General features: G+C 34.4%; 1 long non-coding RNA gene and 1 pseudogene across 2 annotated transcripts in view; both read left to right on the top strand.

Moving 5' to 3' along the window:
* LOC115523601 overlaps nt 1-22,270 on the top strand; it is a 171,115-nt gene that overhangs the window by 8,628 nt on the left and 140,217 nt on the right. The window lies entirely within an intron of this gene.
* On the top strand, nt 4,535-5,589 carry LOC115523598 (annotated as a pseudogene).

Here is a 22,270-nt window from a genome sequence, read left to right as displayed (position 1 = left end):
GAAAACACAAATAAAAGAAAACATCAAACTGAAAAGCTTTACACATTGACAGAAACCATCAACAAAACAAAAAAGACAACCTAATGAATGGGAGAAGATACTTGCAAATGATGTATCTAATAAGGAGTTGTTACTGAAAATATAAAAAGAATTCATACAACTCAATAACAGAAACAGCAGCAGCAGCAACAACAACAATAATGAGCCTGATTAACAAATAGAGGACCTGAATAGACATTTTTCCAAAAAAGACACACAGATGGCCAACAGGAATGTGAAAAGATGTTCCATATCGATAGTCATCAGAGAAACCCAAATCAAAACCAAAATGAGATACTACCTCACACATGTCACAATGGCCGTTATCAAAAAGATAAGAAATAATAGGTATTGGTGAGGATGTGGATAAAAGGGAACCCTTGTGCACTATTGTGAGAATGTAAATTGGTACAGCCAATATGGAAAACAGTATGGAGATTCCTCAAAAATTTATAGCAATCCAGCAATTCCATTTCTGGGTATTTATCTGAAAAAAAGAAAAGAAAAAGAAAACACTAGTTTGAAAAGATATGTATACCCCTATGTTCACTGCAGCATTGTTGACAATAGCCAAGATATGGAAGTAATGTGTGCCCATCGATAGATGAATGGCTAAAGACATTGTGGTATATATATGTGTGATATATATATATATATACAATTGAATATTACTCAGCCATAAAAACGAATGAAATCTTGCCATTTATGAAAATGTGGTTGGATTTAGAGGCTATTGTGCTAAGTGAAATAACCTAGAGAAAGACAAATAACATATAATTTTGCTTATATGTGTAATCTAAAAAACAAAACAAATATACCAGCAAAACAAAACAGAAACAGACTCATAGATACAGAAAATAAACTAGTGATTGCCAAAGGGGAGATCGGTGGAGGCATGAACAAAATAGGTGAAGGGATTAAGAAGGACAAACTTCTAATTATAAAATAACTTAGTTATAAAATAAATAAGTCACAGGGATATAATGTACAGCAGAGAGAATATAGTCAATAATTTGCAATAACTTTGTGTGGTGTGGCAACAGATAGTAACTAGACCTATAATGATAATCATTTCATAATGTATAAAAATATCATCACTATCTTTTACACCTAAAACTAATGTGATATTGTATGTCAATTTAATTCAATTTAAAAATAAATAAAGATTAATGAAAAAAATGCATAGTTCTGACATATAAAAATTTGTGTTTGACATTAATTAGAAGTTCATACACACATATATATGTACATACATACAGTTAAACTGATATCCCCTGGAATGGATCATGGAATTTAAGAATGTGAAATATTAACAAAATCTACAAGTTAGTTAATAGCATTGTACCAGTGTTAATTTCTTGGTTTTAATACATGTGTTTGTATAAGATGTTAGCACTGAGAAACTTTCATGAAGGTATATGATAACTCTTTATACTGTCTTTACAATTTTTCCATAAATCAGAAATTATTCCAAAATAATCTATAATATCTACATTTCTTTAATGTAACCTAGAGAAATCTAGGTTTAATCTATAATATCTACATTTCTAAAATCTTAACATTTGTTAATTTTGGAGAGAAAATACATACAGGTTTCAAAAACTATCGTCATATTTATTTTTCTGTAATTTTATTTTTTCTAAAAGAAAAATACTGCAATATTAATTTTCCCCCTTTCATTCAATGATATTTAGTGCTTACATAACCTTAGTTAACATTACATAAACGTATATAATAATGTTTTAATAACATCATAATAAAAATTCTGACTCTAGTGAATTAAGTGTAATGGATTTTTGGAGCCTCTATTAACTCTGAGTTTACAAGACTGCTGCTTAGTTATCTAGTGGCATAGTGTTCTGAGAAATTTAAAGGAACTGCTACAAGTGCCTAATTAATCCTTACAAAGTTGAGATAATCTGATTCATTAAAAGAACAATGTGTGCCTGGTACTGAACTAGAAATTTTTAATTACCATTTTGTACTTTGCCGATAACTTGATCTTCAGTGAAAAAAAGTGACTGTCTCTAGGTGACGTATCAAAAAGTTTAAAGCACAAAACTTCAGGAAATATAAGAAATCTCAGATAAATGACCTAGATTTTCAGAATATATTTTTCTCATTTTGAAGTCATTTTCCTTACACAGTATGATTCTTAGGACAATTTTAATAGAACCCCTCTTTCTAACACAAAATTTTCATAACATTGAGTCACTTAAGCATTGAATACCTTGAAGTTGCTTTCTAATTTAATTCTTCCACTATTTGCTTCCATCTATTTTCTTCTAATGTTAAATGTATCCTATTTTCAAGATTTTTTTAAAAATTTTTTTAACGTTTATTTATTTTTGAGACAGAGAGAGACAGAGCATGAACGGGGGAGGGTCAGAGAGAGGGAGACACAGAATCTGAAACAGGCTCCAGGCTCTGAGCTGTCAGCACAGAGCCCGACGAGGGGTTCGAACTCACAGACTGAGAGATCATGACCTGAGCCGAAGTCGGACGCTTAACCGACTGAGCCACCCAGGCGCCCCAAGATTTTCTTTTTTATTAGCAGTTGTAGTAATCCCTTTTATTTATTTATTTATTTTTTTCAACGTTTATTTATTTTTGGGACAGAGAGAGACAGAGCATGAACGGGGGAGGGGCAGAGAGAGAGGGAGACACAGAATCGGAAACAGGCTCCAGGCTCTGAGCCATCAGCCCAGAGCCCGACACGGGGCTCGAACTCACGGACCACGAGATCGTGACCTGGCTGAAGTCGGACGCCTAACCGGCTGCGCCACCCAGGCGCCCCTGTAGTAATCCCTTTTAAACTTAAAAAGACTCACAGTGTTCCAAGATATTACAGTGAAACAAAAGTTAGTTACTTGATATTAGATTTAATACTAGGGATTTTTTTAAACAAACATCTGTCTTTACATAAAATTAATAATCTACATGTGAATTTACCTATATCAAAACATCTTTTGAGAACTTTTTCAGAGATAATTAATCTTGTAGATATCTTTGCATTACTTCCCTTCATGAACACCTCCTAAATTAACTTTCATGTGGAAAAGTAACAATTTCTAGGCCAATCATATTAAATTATTTCATGAGAGAGTTTATCATTTCACCTGACTCAATATTCTACTATTTATACTTTTGATCTAAAACCTGTTTGACAGATAAAAGTTGAAACTCTTCCTTAGTGGGATGAGGTTAGAAAATTCTTTAAGATCTAAGAATAGTTCTAATATAAAAGGATTGAAGGGGGGCCTGGGTGGCTCAGTAGGTTAAGCATCTGACTTCAGCTCAGGTCATAATCTTGCAGTCTGTGAGTTTGAGTCCTATGTCAGGCTCTGTGCTGACAGCTCAGAGCCTGGAGCCTGGTTTGGATTCTGTGGCTCCCTCTCTCTCTGCCCCTCCTCCACTCACATTCTTTCCCTCTTTCAAAAATAAATAAACACTAAGAAAAAGTAAAAAGATTGTAGAGGCCAAATTTGAGGTACACATTTCTATGAAGTTATCACTGCCTATTAAATAACAGATACTTTTGCAGTATCCAGGTCTTTTTTTTTCTTTCTTACTTTTTAACTTTTGTTTTCTTTTTAAGTGAACAGTATTTAGAATTGAATTTGGTGCTCATTAAAATTGATACTCCCCCAGAGTAAAGTAGTTTAAATTAAAAAGATATACATATGTATGTGTATAAAGAAACTTTGATTCAATATTTTACCATAAACTGGAATTTCTGCAGAACTATATATAGATTTCTTAATATTCCCATGGCCCATCTCTATTATTAAGTTCAGCTGGGACTTCAGCTTCAAATGAGATGTAGTAATAAGTACTAGATTTACCCTCCTGTGTAAAACAACAACAACAACATCAAAATCAAGGTGCTGGGCATCAAGCAACCGAAGAGAGTAATCCCTGAGAAATACAAAACATCTGAGGTGACCCCTAAAAATGTAGGGGCTTTCTGCCATGAGAGAGTTCCAAGTTATGGTTCAGAGAAGAAGAACACAGGAAGAACCTAGCCTGAGGAAGTGGAAGTCCAGAGAGAAAAAGCAGCCTAGAGTTTACAGGGCAACACCATAAAGGAGGGACCTGCACAGAAAAATAACCCAGACTCATGCAGAATGATCCTGCTGAATATTCCACAGAGAAGTGATCAGTGATTGTATTTGACGAGACTGCCAGAGGTAGTAAAAAGCATCCAAAAGGATTAAAGCAAATACTGCACAACATTGACACAGGCCAGGAAAAGTACCTGTTCCATACAGCCATACCAGAAAAACTGATAATTCATGTAGCATTGGGTAGAGTACTCAGAAGAGTCTTGTCTTAGTAGTGGGGGATAGTTAGCCCTATACTGGGTACTTTTTTGGAGCCACCTAACAAGTCATAAAAGCAAGACCATAAAGGATCTATTTCCAAGTAACCTTATTGCATACAAGAATGAAGCTTAAGGTAGAATCTGAGTGAGCCCTTGCAGAATTTGCTTCCCCTCTCTGGAACCAGGTCACCATGGCAACTGGACTGAAATTGATGAGAGCAATTAGAGTTTTTGAATTTGGTGGACCGGAAGTGCTGAAATTCCAGTCGGATGTGGCAGTATCAACTCCAAAAGACCATCAGGTTCTAATCAAGGTCCATGCACGTGGTGTAAACCCAGTGGAAACATATATTTGTTCTGGTGCTCACAGGATAAAACCACTCTTACAACCTATACTCCTGGTTCAGGTGTGGCTGGGGTAAGAGAAGCTGTACGAGATCATACATCTACTTTCAAGAAAGGTGATGGAGTTTTCACTACCAGCACCATCTCTGAGGGCTATGCCGAGTATGCTCTTGCAGCAGATCTCACTGTATACCCACTGCCAGAAAAACTGGTCTTTAAACAAGGAGCTGCCATCAGTATCCCATATTTTACTGCTTATTGAGCTCTGCTCCACAGTGCCCATGTGAAAGCTGGAGAAAGTGTTCTGGTTTATGGGGCTAGTGGAGGAGTTGGACTGGCAGTATGCGAGATTGCTAGAGTTTGTGGTTCTGGGCACAGCTGGTACTGAGGAAGGACAAAACATCGTTTTGCAAAATGGAACCCATGAAGTGTTTAACCACAGAGAACGTAATTATATTAATAAAATTAAGAAATCTGTCGGTGAAAAAGGAATTGATGTGACCATTGAAATGTTAGCCAATGTAAATCTTAATAATGATTTGAATCTTCTGTCACATGGAGGGCGAGTAATAGCTGTTGGCAGCAGAGGTCCTATTGAAATAAACCCACAGGACACCATGACAAAGGAATCTGGTATAATTGGGGTTGCTCTCTACTCATCAACTAAGGAGGAATTTAAGCAATATGCAGCAGCCCTTCAAGCTGGAATGGAAATTGGTTGGCTGAAACCTGTAATAGGCTCTCAGTCAGTATTCATTGGAGAAGGTGGCCCAGGCTCATGAAAATATCATCCATAGCAGTGGAGCTACTGGGAAAATGATTCTTCTCTTAGAATGATTAAGTCATGTATTTCTTGTGTAATTAGAAGTTTCCTGCCCCAGTTTTACTTATACTACTTTTGCTCTAATTAGCATTCATTTGATTTAGTGAGTTTCTTATATTGAAAAACAAGATTTATCTTTAGAGATCCGAGCATTGGAGTACAATTTATTTTATAGTTTACAATATGCTTTATGCCTCACACCAACTTCTAATCAAGGAATCATCATAGTGGGAAGTAGAATGTTATAGCCATTTGGCATTGGGTACATTACAGAAATTCCTGGTACTTGATAATTAATTCCATACCTTGGACTAAAGCAAGCTAATTCAAAATAAGACTGCATGATTTCCAAGCCTACTTGTCCTTGTATAGGATCTTCAGTATATGTTTAGCCCAGAACTATATTGGACTCAAGATTTTCTAGACTAAACAAGACCCCTTTTCCAAACTAATCTCATTGGCAAAGTAAACAATGTCCACACAAATTTGTTTTTTTAAAAAATAGTTTTCTAATATTTACCCAAATATTAGAACATTCACTATGTTAATTGTTGATTACTAACTATCCATATATTCTGTGAAGATAACACCTTATCTTTGTTGTAATGTGATAGTAGGTGCATAGTCTCTCCAGACAGATACTTCTTGATGATTTGATTTTCAAAGTAGATTTAGAATTATCTGTGTGATGGGAATCATATATTTTTCTTTAAATTACTAAACAAATTTGACATATTAAGAGTGGGTGGCTTTTGTTTTCATAGCATGGTAACTTGCAGTAAATTCTGTAGAAAAATAAAAACTGTGTTTATCTATTTCATCCTTATATAATACTTGCCTTACATCACATCTCTTTTACATAGTTCCTAATGATTAATTCCTAACAGTGTTCTGTGTTGGAAGTCTTTATCTAAACTAAATAAATGCCATTAATGTTATGTGCAAAAAAAAAAAAAAAAAGAATGAAGCTTAAGAAATATTTATAAGAATGGGTGCTTGGGTAGCTCAGTCAGTTGAGCATCCGGCTCTTGATTTTATCTAAGGTCATGATCCCAGGGTCATGGGATTGAGCCCCACATCAGGCTCCATGCTGAGTGTGGAGCCTGCTTAATATTCTCTCTCTCCCTCTGCCCCTCTCCCCTACTTGTATACACACACACACTCTCAAATTAAAATAAATACATAAAACTGCTTTAAAAAAACATAAAGAATATTTATAGGCATAAGAAGACTCAGAAAGTAAAATCCACAAGGTCTGTCACCCAGCCAAAGATTTGGAGACATGAAATGAAGCAGAAAGATATGATCCATACTGAGAATAATCAATCAATCAAACCTGATTTAAAACTGACATAAGTGCTAGAATTAGCAGACCCAAAGAATAAACACAGTAATTATGCCTTCAATACATGTGTCTAAAAAGTTAAGTAGAAATATTGAAGATAGGAAAAAGACCCACATCAGACTTGTAGAGATGAAAACTACAATGTCTAAAGGAAAATTAAGGGTATTGAAGAAAAAGCAATAGAAACTGTCCGAAATTTAAAACAGAAAATATAATTTTAGAACAAGGGCAAAGCTCAAGTGAGCTCTGGAAGAACTTCAATCAACCTTTTAAATATGTAACTGGATCCCTGAAGTAGTGAAAAAAGAAGGGGCAAACAAAACAATCTAAAGAAACAGTGGCCAATGTTTTTCAAATTTCATGAAAATTAAACACCCATATTCCAAGAAGCTAAATGAGCTTTAAGCACAAAAAGAAGTAAAGAAAATCACATCAACACACTTAATAATACAATTGCTTAAAACCAGTTATAAAAGGAAAACTCTTAAGAGCAGCCAAAGGAAAAGAGATATGTATACAAATAAAAGTTAGGAAGAAAGCAGAATTCTCACTGGAAAAATGCAAACAGTGGAGGAATATCTTTAAAAATGTAAAAGAGAAGACAGAAAACCTAGAGTTTAATACTCAGTGAATATATTTTTCAAGAATAAATGAAAAAACAAGGGTAGTTCAAACATATAAAAGCTGGAAAATAATTTTGAGGAGACTTACACTACAATAAACTGAAAAGAATTTTCTCATGCAGATGAAAAATGATACCAGCTGAAAGTATACATCTAAAGGAATTAAAATTACCAAAAAAGGTAACTATGTGGGTAAAAAAAAAATTTTCCTATAATTTAAATTTCTTCAAAAGATAATTCACCACTTAAATTCATTGTGTTTTATAACATGTATAAGTAAAATAAATGAAAAAATACTAAAAGACCAGGAAGTAGAAATGGAAGTAAACTATTGTCAACTTACATGTACATATAGTGATATAAAATCACTTAAAGTGGAATATGTTAAGTTAAAGATGTATACTCAGTATACATCAGTATAAACCTCAGTACAATCGATAAAATAAGAAAATAAAGAAGTATAACTAATAATCCAACAAAGGAAATGAAATGGAATCACTAAAATATACTGAGTCCACAAGAAGACAGAAAAGGCAGGAAGTGGAACAAAGAGCAGAAAGGACAAAAAAAAAAAAAAAAGGAGATGATAGACTTAAATCTAAATATATGAGTAATCATACTAAATATAATAGGTCCAGACATTCCAATTAAAAAGAGATTGTCAGATTAGAAGACCCAGATCAATGCTGCCTATAATAAATTCATTGTAAATATAAATATACAAAAGAGATGCTATGCTAAAACTATTCAAAATGAAGCTGAAACAGCCATATTAATATCAGACAAAGTACATTTCAAGGCAAATAATATTACAGGAATAAAGAAGATCACTTCATAGTGATCAAAGGGTCTACTTATCAAAAAGACATAATAATTCTAAATCTTTGTGCATCTAATACCAGATTTTTGAAATACATAAAGCAAAACTGATAGAACTGAAAGAAGAAATAGACAAGTACAGCATTACAGGTAGAGATTTCAATACCTTTCTCTCAAAATATGATAGAATAAATAAACAAAATCAGTAACAATATGGAATTTTTGAAGAACATTATCAACACACTGACCCACTGGACATTGGTTAAATGCACACTCTTCCAGTGCACATGGAAAATTTTCCAAAATAGACTATCATGGATAATAAGAACAAGTCTCAATAACTTTATTTTTTTTTTAATTTTTTTTTTTAATTTTTTTTTTCAACGTTTATTTATTTTTGGGATAGAGAGAGACAGAGCATGAACGGGGGAGGGGCAGAGAGAGAGGGAGACACAGAATCGGAAACAGGCTCCAGGCTCTGAGCCATCAGCCCAGAGCCTGACGTGGGGCTCGAACTCACGGACCGCGAGATCGTGACCTGGCTGAAGTCGGACGCTTAACCGACTGCGCCACCCAGGCGCCCCATGTCTCAATAACTTTAAAAGATTAAAATGATAAAGAGTTTGTTCTCTGACCACAATGGAATTAAATGAGAAAACAAGAGAAACATATGTGGAAAATCCCTGAATATTTGATAATAAATAACACACTTCTAAATAACACATGGGTTAAAGATGAAATAGTAGAATTGTAAAATATTTTATAATAAATTACAATAAAAACACAGGGTTTCTGGGATACTATAAAAGCAGTACTTAAGAGAAAATGCATGCATAGCTCTAAACACCTGTTGGAGAGGAAAAGTCTCAAATCAATAACCTCAGCTTCTATTTTAAAAATTAGAAAAAGAAAAGCTAACTAAACCAAAGTGAGTAGAAGAAATTAAAAGACCAAAATAGAAATCAATGAAATAGAAAACAAAATCAATAGAGAAAACCAAAAATAAACAAACCTAATTCATTGAAAAGGTTGATACAATTGGTAATCCTATAACCAGATTAATTGAAGGAAGGGAGAATAGAAGTATGTTACCAATATACCAATATGAAGAATGGAAGCAGGGACATCACTATGGATTCCGCAGATATTAAAAAGACATTAAAATATTATTATGATAAACTTTAGCCTATAAATTCAACAACTGAAACAAAATAGAAAAAGTTTTTTAAGGACACAAACTACTAAAGCTTATTGAAGAAGAAATAGATAATCTATAAATATATATGTATATATGCATGCATAAACACAAATATGTGTGTGTATATATATACACACATATATGTCTGTGTATATATATACACACACATATATATATACATATATATATACATATATATATATATGACATTCAATTTTACTAAGTAAACTTCCCATGAAGAAAGCCCAGATGGTGTCACTGATTAATTCTATCAAACCTTTAAAGAAGAATTATACCAATTCAACACAAACTCTTCCAGAAAATTAAAGAATGGGAAATACTTCCAAATTCATTCTATAAGGCCATCATGACCATTAAACCAAAACCAGACAAAGACATCACAAAAAAGAAAACTAAACATGAATATCCTTCATAAACGTAAATGAAAAAAATATTTTTAGGAAACTAGTAAATAAATTTCAACCATATATAAAAGGGATAGTGTATCATGAACAAACAACTAAGATTTATCTAAGGAATGCAAGGTTGGTTTAACATTTATGAATTAATATAATTCACCACATGAAAACAATAAAATGAAAAATCATGTGATCATTTCTATAAGCACAGGAAAACAATGTGACAAAATCCAACATCCATTTCTGATAAGAATTCCCAGCAAACTGTGAAGAGAAGGGGCCTTCCTCAACCTGACAAAGGTCATCTACAAAAGTTTTTCTGCTAACATACTTAATGGTGAAAGACTAAATCCAGGGACAACACAAGGATGTCCATTCTCATCCCTTCAATTCAATATTGTTTTGAAAGTTCTGGACAGTGCATTTTGGAAAATAAATAAGTTATCTAAGTTGGATAGAAAGAGAAAATGCCCTTAATTACAAATTCTGTGATTGTCTATATGGAAACCTGTAAAATATCTACTAGAATTAACAAGTGAGTTTAATTAATTACAGAATATGAGATCAAAATACAAAAACCAGTTGTTTCTGTACACTAGCAATTAATGAGAGGTAGTTGAAATTTTAATTTTTAATTTTTATTGTTATTTATTTATTTGAGAGAGAGAGCACACAAGGCAGAAAGGGGGGCAGAGGTAGAGAGAGAAAGGGAGTGTTAAGCAGGCTCTACACTCAGCATGGAGTCTGACTTGGGGCTTGATTCCGTGACCCTTGGATCATGACCTGAGCCAAAATCAAGAGTCAGACACTGAACCGACTGAGCCACCCAGGCACAACAAGAGGTAACTGAAATATTTAAAAGATTGCAACTGAAAGAACATTAAAAAATACGAAGTACTTTGGAATAAATCTGGTAAAAAATGTTCAAGTTCTGTACACTGAAAGCTATAAAATATTGCTTCAGCAAATTAAAGAACACTTAAATGTAGAGACATATTAGGTTCAATGATAGGAATAATCAATGTTGTTAAGATGACAGTTCTCCCCTTACTAATCTATAGAATCAATGCAGTCCCAATTAAAATCCTAGTATACCTTTTTTTTTTTTTTTAGGAATTGCTAAATCAATTCTAAAAAATTCACATGGAAATTCAAAGGACTTGGAATAACCAAAACAAGTGTTTAAAAAAATAATATTACCTGATTTACAATACTTATTATAAAACCATAGTATAAAGACAATGTGGTCTTGGGGAAAAGACAGATAAATGGACTGTTGGGACAGAATTGAAAGTCCAGTAATAGACCACACCAAGCAATTACTTGATTTTTGACAAAGGTTTAAAGGAAATTTGATGAAGAAAGGATAATCTTTGATACATGAACAATTGGATTTTTACATTTATTCCATATAATCCATACTGCTAATTAAATACAAAAGTCATAAAAGAGAATCATAAAACTAAATTGTAAACCTAAAACTGTAAAAATTATAGAAGAAAACATAGGAGAAACCATTCTGACCTTGGGTTAGGCACAGATTTCTTTCTATGTTTTTGAGGTTATTTATTTATTTATTTATTTATTTATTTATTTATTTATTTAGAGAAAGAGAGAGAAAGCATACACATGCAAGCTGGGGAGGGGCAGAGAGAGGGAGAGAGAGAATCCCAACCCGGCTCTTCTCAGTGTGGAGCCTGACACAGGGCTAGATCTCAGGACAGTGAAATCACAACCTGACCCTATATCAAGAGTTGGATGCTTAACAACTGAGCCACCCAGGCACCCCTAGACAAAGATTTCTTTTATTCAAACGCAAAAGCTTGGCCCATAAATAAATATATTGATAAATTTAACAATAAAATTATTATTTTTTTTATTCTTTGAAAGACACTCTTTAAAGAATGAAATGACAAGACCCAGGCTGGAAGAAAATATTTGCAAAACATTTATCTTAAAAAAGACTATAGCTAGAATATATAGAACTTACAAAACAATGGTAAGGTAGTTTGACTCCTGAACACACTCTTGGCTCTACTGTCTCCTAGACAGTACAAAGAGTGTTATGGAATTACCAAGTAGACCAACTAGGCTGCAGTAGTAAGATCATATAGGGAAACTAGGCAGCAACATCATGTTAAAGCATGAGGCATGCTGGAGCCAGGAAGTAACACTGAAAATGGTGGAGAAAAGTAATGCAGGATTACACAGGACTGTGGAAATGATTTAGTTAGATTGTGTACATAGTATGACCAGTCTAGCAAAGCTGTTCAAAGCACAGGGTGTAAAGCTTGCTGTGCCTGGAGTAGAGGTTACAGCATGTAGTTCTACTAGGGTATCAAGATCTTTGTTCAGAGAATGTGTTTTAAGGGACTTATTCCTAATGGAAACTAAAGTACTATGTATACATGTGGAATCATGTTTGAAGACTTGAGACAAATGCACCCATAGAGGGCAGATGCAGAAAATCCAAAAAAGAAGACAAAGGAGACAGAAGTCTTAAGGTAAAAGAAAAATAATAATATTTACAGATATCAAGGGAAGAAAAAGTTTCAAAACACACCTCACTGAAAATTATAGAGAAGCCAAGAAGGGGACATTAAGAATCGATGGTTAGATGATTAGTTATGACCAGTAAGAGTGTAGTACTGGTAGACTGGTGGGATAGGGAATGGATACCCATGGGGACAAACTAGATTTGGAAACAGATTGTCCAGGTTTAAACACTGATTTCATCCTAAAAAAAACATTGCACTTTGGCCAAATTTCTTAAGCCTTCTGTCCCAATCAAATGGGGATAATATAATAATAATTACATCATAAATTATAAAGATAAAATAAAAACTTTGTCACATAGTGTACAGTAAAACTAGCTATAAAAATCATATATTCATTTGAGAAGTTTAGTTATGTAAAGCAAAAGATAAATAGATATAGTTCTCCTTTTTCTAGGCCACACCAATTATGGAGAAAATTAAATATTTATGCTACTATAATAACAGATACTTCGTCCTAGGTCAGAAATGGTTTTTTAATTGGGATTAGAATTCCACCCGCTTTCCTTACTTTCTGCCCTTAACTCCTGAATCAAGAGAAAGTATTTCTTAATAGTCCCCTTTTGTAAAATATATCTTCTGTTGGCTATCCCTGATACTCCCAACCCTATACTCTTTCTTTCTTCAGCATGTATGCCACTGATTGCTAATTACTGACCTCTAAAATGAGATCATGCATGCAATGAAGGTATAAGAAAGATGTACTAAGAAGAACATATGGAACATAAGTATTCTTAAATTATATCACTGTCAAGATTTATTCATAAGTGATATATTTTCCATTATTATATTTATAAAAAATATATTCATTACAAGAATATATCTGTGAAAAAATATATTCATTCTTGTGATTATACTATCTTATGACCTCAATCTTTTTTGTCTACACCGCAGTCTTCCACTCTAGCAATAAAGAGGGCAGAGACAAAAATAAATATTTTCACAAAGACTTATATAATCACAATAAAATCTGGTCAACTAAAACTAAATAGTCAAACAAATTTGGAAACTAATAAGTTAGTGAATTGAATTCTGGCAAATTGTATTCCCTGCTTGCCCTTGCATTCATTGAGATTTCTTTTTATCCTTGTAAGGAATTTCCTCCCTTTTTATTTAGACTAGTTTAAGATGAGTTTTTATTACTTGCTTTCAAAAAAACCTTGACTAACATATACTCTCGTATGTGGCTCCTTTCCAAATGCATGTTTCACATCTTCCCTTTCAATGTCAAACTTTTTAAATGAGTTTATAATAACTTCATTACTTCCCTTCTCAGTCATTCCTAGTGGTTTCTACCTGTACTACACTGCCAAAACTAATCTAACCACGGTTGCCAGTGAGTTCTACGTCAATAAATCCAGTAGAACAATTGCAGTTTTTATTTAATTTGATTTTTCAGCAGCATTTGACATTGTTTCACCCTGGAAATTCTTTCCTTCATTTATTTAATATTTTTTTCTATATTTTCTATTGATTTAGCTGTACCTTTTTGATCTCCTTTGTCATATCTTTCTTACCTGATCCTTAAATGTCAGAGTTCCTCTGGAATTTCTTCCTCACTACTGTTTTTTTGTTTTGTTTTGTTTTGTTTTTTTCCTTTTTTTCTCTCTGGTTTTCCTTTTTTTTTTTTTTTTTTAAAGAAATGTTATCACCACATACCCAGTTACTCAAGAGAGAAAATTGGGACTCATGCAGTTATCCTTGATGGTTTCCTTTTCTTTACTGCCCCTATAAAAGAGTCTACCTTCAGATTGCTCTTAGGTTAACCACTTTTCTCAGCTTTACTGCCAGCCACCCTGCTCTGATTCCCACCATCACAGTCCCACCTGAACTTCCTACAATGTTTTTTTAAGTGATCTACTGCATCTAATTGATTTCTTCTCTAAACTATTCTTTAATCTCAGCTACAATGTTAAAAAATTTAAATCATAAAATGAAATAATTCTTACTTAAGACCCTTAACAGCTTTCTAATATTTTTAGAATGAAGTCCAACAGGGCTTCCCACAGTGCGGATGGTTCCCACCTGTTATCTTCAACCTCATCCCTTACATGCTTCCTTCTTTATATTTCATTCACATTTGGTTTCCTTTGGCATTAGTAAGGTACTATTAGCTCTTTAGCGTATGGGCCCTCAAGTGGACTGACTTCCCTGAGCCTGGGTAGCCCATCCCATTCCCCACTTTCACCACATTAATATGCACTCATCTTTGAAGCCTTAAGTAAGTTATCATCACCTTGGCTCTTATCAAACACAAGGCTGGGTTTCATGACCTCCTTCCCATCTCTTTTGTAATATCTATTACACATACAATTATTTAATATCTGTATTTTCTTCAGTATTATAAATTCCCTAAAGACAAAGGCCAAAGCTATTTTATTGCTGTGTCTCTAAACCTAGCCCAGGCCAGGCTGATAACAGATGTTAAAAAAATATGAAATGAATGAGTGACTTTTTTCCAGAATCCATTGTGTGACTATAAACTATATTATATTTGTAAACTATATTATAAGCTTTTCCTTGAGATAAAGCAAATGCTTTTCCTAAACCAAGGTGGTCCTTGCATTGATGGCTTGATGTTGTAACTATACACTGTGAATAGATAAAAAGTCCATTTGCCCCAAAATATCTTACCTGGTAATCTATCATAATTCTCTTCCTTATTTTTTGTCCTAAAACTGACCTGCCTTCACCCACATTCACTTGGAATCCCTAATTATGGGATGAAGTATTAATTGCTTTCCAAAAACTCAGTGTGAAATGCATATCATTTTTTTTTCCTGGGGGCAGAATCCCACTTCCCTGTCTTCAGCCAATTGGAAGGTTTATTAGATTTGCTAATTGTTAAATGCTACCCTTGAGGATATGAGAGAAAGAACACATAGCTATTACTAGGGGCTGTAAGCCTAACCCAGAAAAATAGGGCCTTTCTGACCTTTATGTTTTGGAATGCTAAGTAAGAAAATTGGCCATCAGAAAGAAGGATGACAATGAAGACTAAGTTCCTCACAAGTTTGTATAACCAGCCCAAATGCCTTTAAAATGGATATGTATTTTGAAGTAATCCTTTTAATATGGAATAACAGGGTAGTACCTAGTTATTGCGCCCTTGGGCCAGGTTTCCCTGATAGCTCTGTCATTGGCCAACTGAAGGCAGAATAAATGAAATTAACTCTCCAGGAATAAATGGCACCAAATTCCATGACATAGATTGGAAGGAACCCAAACACAGGCTTTAAACTGCATCTTAAAATGAAGGCCAAATCAGCAAAATGACCTTTACATAAATATGATTTGAAAAAAGAAAAATGAAAGAAGGCAGGTAAGTAAAATACAATGGTGCTCAGTAGTAGACAGTAAAAGTACTACAAGGGAAAAAGGCATATCAACATACAGAATCTTACCACATTTCATCAATTCTATGGTATGTTCCTTCTGTATATTTCTCATCTATGAAATGAGGATGTATTTTACAATTGATGATGTGTCAAATTTAAATGGAAATATGTTTTCTTTCTTAGTGGTGCATATAATGATGTGTCTTATAATCAATGACATCTTAGAATGATTGATTGAAATACAGTATTTTCTTATAAATATATCCTGGTGGCACATGTTCATTGCCATATTTTCAATTCATGTCATAAACATTTTTATGTTTGGCATAATTGCCACATATAGCCCGTGAAAGAGAACAGGAAACTTATGTAATGGATATATTTGATGGAGAGTTACAACATGACAAACCTCCACAGATAGCAACAATCCAGAAAGGACAATAAATTCTTGAATTTGAATAGATCAGTAAAGACCCTGTATTCTACAGAAACAAGTCATAGATTTATACATAGAGGAGGGAGTGTGAGGGGTGAAGGTAGAGAGAAACAGAGAGAGAGAGAGAGAGCGAGAGAGAGAAGGAGAGAGAAAACACACATGATATGCAGATATGTAAAAGCACCAACCAATATAATTTTCTTCTATTTAAAGATGACAGGAAAATCTCTGAAGTTAGGTAACAAAACTTTCTTTCCCTTTTTCTTTCTTTCTTGCTTTTTTTTTTTTTTTGTTATTGTTGTTACTTAGGACTTTCTTTTTTAAAGTTTACACTGAGTGATAATTAGTTGAGTTGGAAAATGCCAAATGAAAGTGAAAATCTAACACAGGCTGCATATGAATGTCTTCTCAGGAAATTCTTGTAGATTTTTTTTTCCTTGTCAAGCAGTGTATGTCGGTGAATTGTACCTAAAGAAAGATGACTATCAGACTGGTGGCACCAAAACTAATCAAAATATATATATTTTTTTAATCAAAATATTCTCAGTGGTGCTCAAGAATAGCAGAGAAAGGTAGAGGGCTTTATGCTAAAAACAAAAACAAAAACAAAAAACCCAAAAAACAAAAAAAACAAAACAAAAAAAACAATCCTTGCACAAAAAGCAAGAACTAATCACAAAGAAACCTCAGAATTGTCTTCCCATAAATGTTCTTTACAAAGCAGTGCATTATTTTACAAGTCACTATTGATCAAAAGTTAGTTTCAATAAGGTATTTCTATCACTGGAAATGACTATTGGACTCTTATTTATTTGTATAAGTTTTTCCTGAAAAAATACAAAGATTTTAAAAATATTTGTTCTTGGGGCACCCGAGTGTCTCAGTTAGGTGTTTGACTCTTGATTTCAGCTCAGGTCATGAACTCACTGTTAATGAGTTTGAGCCCCACATCCAGCTCTGTGCTGATAGTGCAAAGCCTGCTTGGGATTCTCTGTACCCCTCTCTTTCTGCCCCTCCCCTGCTTGCACATGCACACACATGTGCTCTCTCTCTTTCTCTCAAAATAAATAAATAAACTTAAAAAATGTATTTGTTCTTGCATGTTGCAAAAAACTCCTCAATTCAGAAGAATTGAGAGCAAGTTAAAACAGATTCTTCCTCTTCCCAACCACATCAGATTAAGAACTGACTATAAGCCTTATTTGTTGTTGTTGTTAAGTATAATTAACATACAATATTTTATTAGTTTCAGGTGTAAAAACATATTTCTTTAACATTTGCAACAATGTGGATGGAACTAGAGTATATTATGCTAAACAAAATAAGTCAGTTGGGGAAAGACAAATACCATATGATTTCATTCATATGTGGAATTTAAGAAACAAAACAGATGAACATAGAGGAAGGGAAGCAAAAATAAGATAAAAACAGAGAGGGAGACAAACCATAGGATACTCTTAAATGCAGGGAACAAACTGAGAGCTGCTGGTGGGGTGTTGGGTGTGGGGATGGGCTAAATGGGCATTGAGGAGGACACTTGTTGGGATGAGCACTGGGTGTTATATGTAAGTGTTGAATCACTGAATTCTATTCCTGAAATCATTATTACACCATATGTTAAGTAACTTGGATTTAAATTTTAAAAATATAAGGGAATTATAAAGTATAACATAAATATAAATTAATGAAACAAATACAAAAAAAAAACATAATGCTTTAACAATTCTATACGTTATTCAATGCTCACCATTGTAAGTGTAGTCATCACTTGTCACCATAGAACATTATTACAATATTATTGACTATATTCCCTATGCTGTACTTTTCATCTCTGTAACTTATTTATTTTATAACTAGAAGTTTATATCTCTTTATCCCCTTTATCTATTTCATCCCCTCACCTCCCACCAACCTTCCCTCTGGTAACCATCAGTTCACTCTTGTATTTAAGGTGTTTTTATTTGTTTGTTTGTTTGTTTGTTTGTTTGTTTTAGATTCCTCATATAAGTGAAATCATATGGTATTTGTCTTTCTGTGTTTGACTTATTTCTCTTGGCAAGTCCATCCATATCCATCCATGTTGTCACAGATGGCAAGATGTCATTCTTTTTTATGGCTGAATAATATTCCATTATGTATATAAAACTTCCTTATCCATTTATCTATCAATGGATACTTGGCTTGCTTTCATATCTTGCTTATTATAAATCATGCTGTAATAAACATAGAGATGCATATATCTTTTCAAATTAGTGTTTCTGTTTTCCTTGAGTAAATACCCAGTAGTAGAATTATTTCTATTTTCTTTTTTTTAATTTTTTGAGGAAACTCCATACTGTTTTTCATAGTGGATGTACCAACTTACATTCCCACCAATAGTACGATAAGGGTTCTTTTTTCTCCACATCTTTGCCAACATTTGTTATTTCATTTCCTTTTACTTTTCTTTCTTTCTTTCTTTCTTTTTATTTATTCTGGATTAGTGCTTTCCTGCAGGAATTCATTTTCCCTTCCCTTCCCTTCCCTTCCCTTCCCTTCCCTTCCCTTCCCTTCCCTTCCTTTCCTTTCCTTCCTTCCTTCCTTCCTTCCTTCCTTCCTTCCTTCCTTCCTTCCTTCCTTTTTCTGATTCTAACCATTCTGACAATTGTAAGGTGATTCTTGTGGTTTTGATTTGTATTTCCCTGATGATTAGTGATGTTGAGCCTGTGTCTTTTTGTGTCTGCTAACCATCTGTAGGTCTTCTTTGGGAAAATGTCTATTTAGGTCCTCTGCCCATTTTTTAATGAGATTATTTGGGGTTTTGTTATTGAGTTCCATAAGTTATTCATATTTTTTGGATATTAACCCCTTATTGGATATATCTTTTACAAATATCTTCTCCCATTCAGCAGATTGTCATTTTCTTTTGTTGATGGTTTCCTTCACTGTGCAGAAGCCTTTTGTTTTGGTGTAATCCCAATAGTTTATTTTTGCTTTTGTTTCCCTTGCCTGAGAAAACGTATCTAGAAAAATGTTGCTAAGGATGTTGCCAAAGATATTACTGCCATGTTTTCTTTTACCAGTTTTATGGTTTTAGGTCTCATATATAGGTCTTTAATCCATACTTCTAATGTTTAATTTTTGAGAGAGCATGAGCAGAGAAGGGGAAGAGATGGGGACAGAGGACCCAAAGCAGGCTCTGTGCTGACAGCAGTGTGCCGGATGTGGGGCTCAAACTCAAGAACAGTGAGATCAGCTGATGTTGGATGCTCAACCAACTGAGCCACCAGAGGCCTTGATCTTTAATCCATTTTGAGCTTATTTTTGTGTATGTTGTGTAAAAGTCCAATTTCATTCTTTTCCATGTAGCTGTCCAGTTACCCCAGCACCATTTATTGAAAAGAGTGTCTCTTCCCCATTGTATATTCTTGCCTCTTTGTTATAGATTAATTGACCAGATAAGTGGGTATATTGCTGGGCTCTCAATTCTGTTCCATTGACCTCTGTGTGTATATTTGTGCCAGTATCATATGGTTTGATTGTTATGGCTTTGTGTAGTATACCTTGAAATCTAGGATTGTGATACTTCCAGCTTTGTTTTCTTTCTCAAGATTGCTTTGGCCATTCAGAGTATTTTGTGGTTCCATAATGAATTTTGGTACTATTTGTTCTAGTTCTGTAAAAATAAATAAATAAAATAAAGTCCTGTTAGTTTTCACCAAATAAGCTTTATTTTTTTTTAATTTTTTGTTTAATGTTTATTTATTTTTGACAGAGACAAACAGAGCATGAGCGGGGGAGGGGCAGAGAGAGAGGGAGACGCAGAATCCAAAGCAGGCTCCAGGCTCTGAGCTGTCAGCACAGAGCCCGACATGGGGCTCGAACTCACAGACCATGAGATCATGACCTGAGCCGAAGTTGGACGCTCAACTGACTGAGCCACCCAGGCGCCCCTCACCAAATAAGCTTTAGAAAGAGACTCTGTTTTAGAGGTGTGGGTCACCAAAAAGAGAGTGATAGTATCCACTGTCCATTATCCCTAATGTTCCAGGGTTGGTTTTAAGGTTTAACACTATCAAGATATGGTCCTATGCTCACAGTGGATGTGGCAGGTGATTGTTTTGCTGGTCTTAACTCTTCCTGGGCTTTGGATCTGCTGCTTCCCTGCAGTTTATTTGATTTTTTTCTAACTATTTTTCAAAAGAGTAGCATCACCCTATAGGAATGTACTTTGGGATAAAGATGGCAACATTCAACTTTTGTATGCAGTTTTAACCTAATTTTTATCATTGGAAGAATGAGCTGCTCCTCACAGATCCATTTTCCAGAATGTTTTAGGTGAGAAATGGGGAGAAGAGGGATTTCTTCACATTGGCTTATTTTCTCCTAAGTAGCATTTGCAGGACATGAGCCTTTATTTGTTGCCTCAATTTGTTTATTTTGCCCAGTTAAATGAAGTTTATTTATTTTTATTTATTTTAATTATGAAATTTATTGTCAAATTGGTACCATGCAACACCTAATGCTCATCCCAACAAGTGCCCTCCTCAATGCCCATCACCCACTTTCCCCTCCCTCCCACCCCCATCAACCCTAAGTTTATTCTCAGTTTTTAAGACTCTCTTATGGTTTGCCTCCTTCCCTCTCTGTAACTTTTTTTTTCCCCTTCTCCTCCCCCATGGTCTTCTGTTAAGTTTCTCAGAATCGACATAAGAGTGAAAATATATGGTATCTGTCTCTCTGTATGACTTATTTCACTTAGCATAATACTCTTCAGTTCCATCCACATTGCTACAAAAGGCCATATTTCATTCTTTCTCATTGCCACGTAGTATTCCATTGTGTATATAAACCACAATTTCTTTATCCATTCATCAATTGGTGGACATTTAGGCTATTTCCATAATTTGGCTATTGTTGAGAGTGCTGCTATAAACATTGGGGTACAAATGCCCCTATCCATCAGCACTCCTGTATCCCTTGGGTAAATTCCTAGCAGTGCTATTGCTGGGTCATAGGGTAGATCTATTTTTAACTTTTTGAGGAACCTCCACACTGTTTTTGAGAGCAGTTGCACCAGTTTGCATTCCCACCAACAGTGCAAAAGGGTTCCCCTTTCTCCACATCCTCGCCAGCATCTATAGTCTCCTGATTTGTTCATTTTAGCCACTCTGACTGGCATGAGGTGATATCTGAGTGTGGTTTTGATTTGTATTTCCCTGATGAGGAGTGACATTGAGCATCTTTTCATGTGCCTATTGGCCATCTGGATATCTTCTTTAGAGAAGTGTGTATTCATGCCTTCTGCACATTTCTTCACTGGATTATTTGTTTCTCAGGTGTGGAGTTTAGTGAGCTCTGTATAGATTTTGGATACTAGCCCTTTGTCTGATATATCAGTTGCAAATATCTTTTCCCATTCCGTCGGTTCTCTTTTAGTTTTGTTGTTTCCTTTGCAGTGCAGAAGCTTTTTACCTTCATGAGGTCCCAATAGTTCATTTTTGCTTTTAATTCCCTTGCCTTTGGAGATGTGTCAAAGTAAGAAATTGGTACAGCTGAGGTCAAAGAGGTTTTTTTCCTGCTTTCTCCTCTAGGGTTTTGATGGTTTCCTGTCTCACATTCAGGTTCTTTATCCATTTTGAGTTTATTTTTGTGAATGGTGTGAGAAAGTGGTCTAGTTTCATTCTTCTGCATGTTGCTGTCCAGTTCTCCCAGCACCATTTGTTAAAGAGACTATCGTTCTTCCATTGGATATTCTTTCCTGCTTTGTCAAAGATTAGTTGCACATACTTTTGTGGGTATAATTCTGGAGTCTCTATTCTATTCCATTGGCCTATGTGTCTGTTTTTGTGCCAGTACCATGCTGTCTTGATGATTACAGCTTTGTAGTAGGGGCTAAAGTCGGGGATTGTGATGCCTCCCACTTTGGTCTTCTTCTTCAATATTACTTTGGCTATTCGGGGTCTTTTGTGGTTCAATACAAATTCCAGGATTGCTTGTTCTAACATCGAGAAGAATGCTGGTGCA

The sequence above is a fragment of the Lynx canadensis genome, chromosome C2 (assembly GCF_007474595.2).
Source record: "Lynx canadensis isolate LIC74 chromosome C2, mLynCan4.pri.v2, whole genome shotgun sequence".
Taxonomy (NCBI): domain Eukaryota; kingdom Metazoa; phylum Chordata; class Mammalia; order Carnivora; family Felidae; genus Lynx; species Lynx canadensis.
Note: the sequence above shows the minus strand (reverse complement) of the source record. Positions and strands in the feature narration are given on the sequence as shown.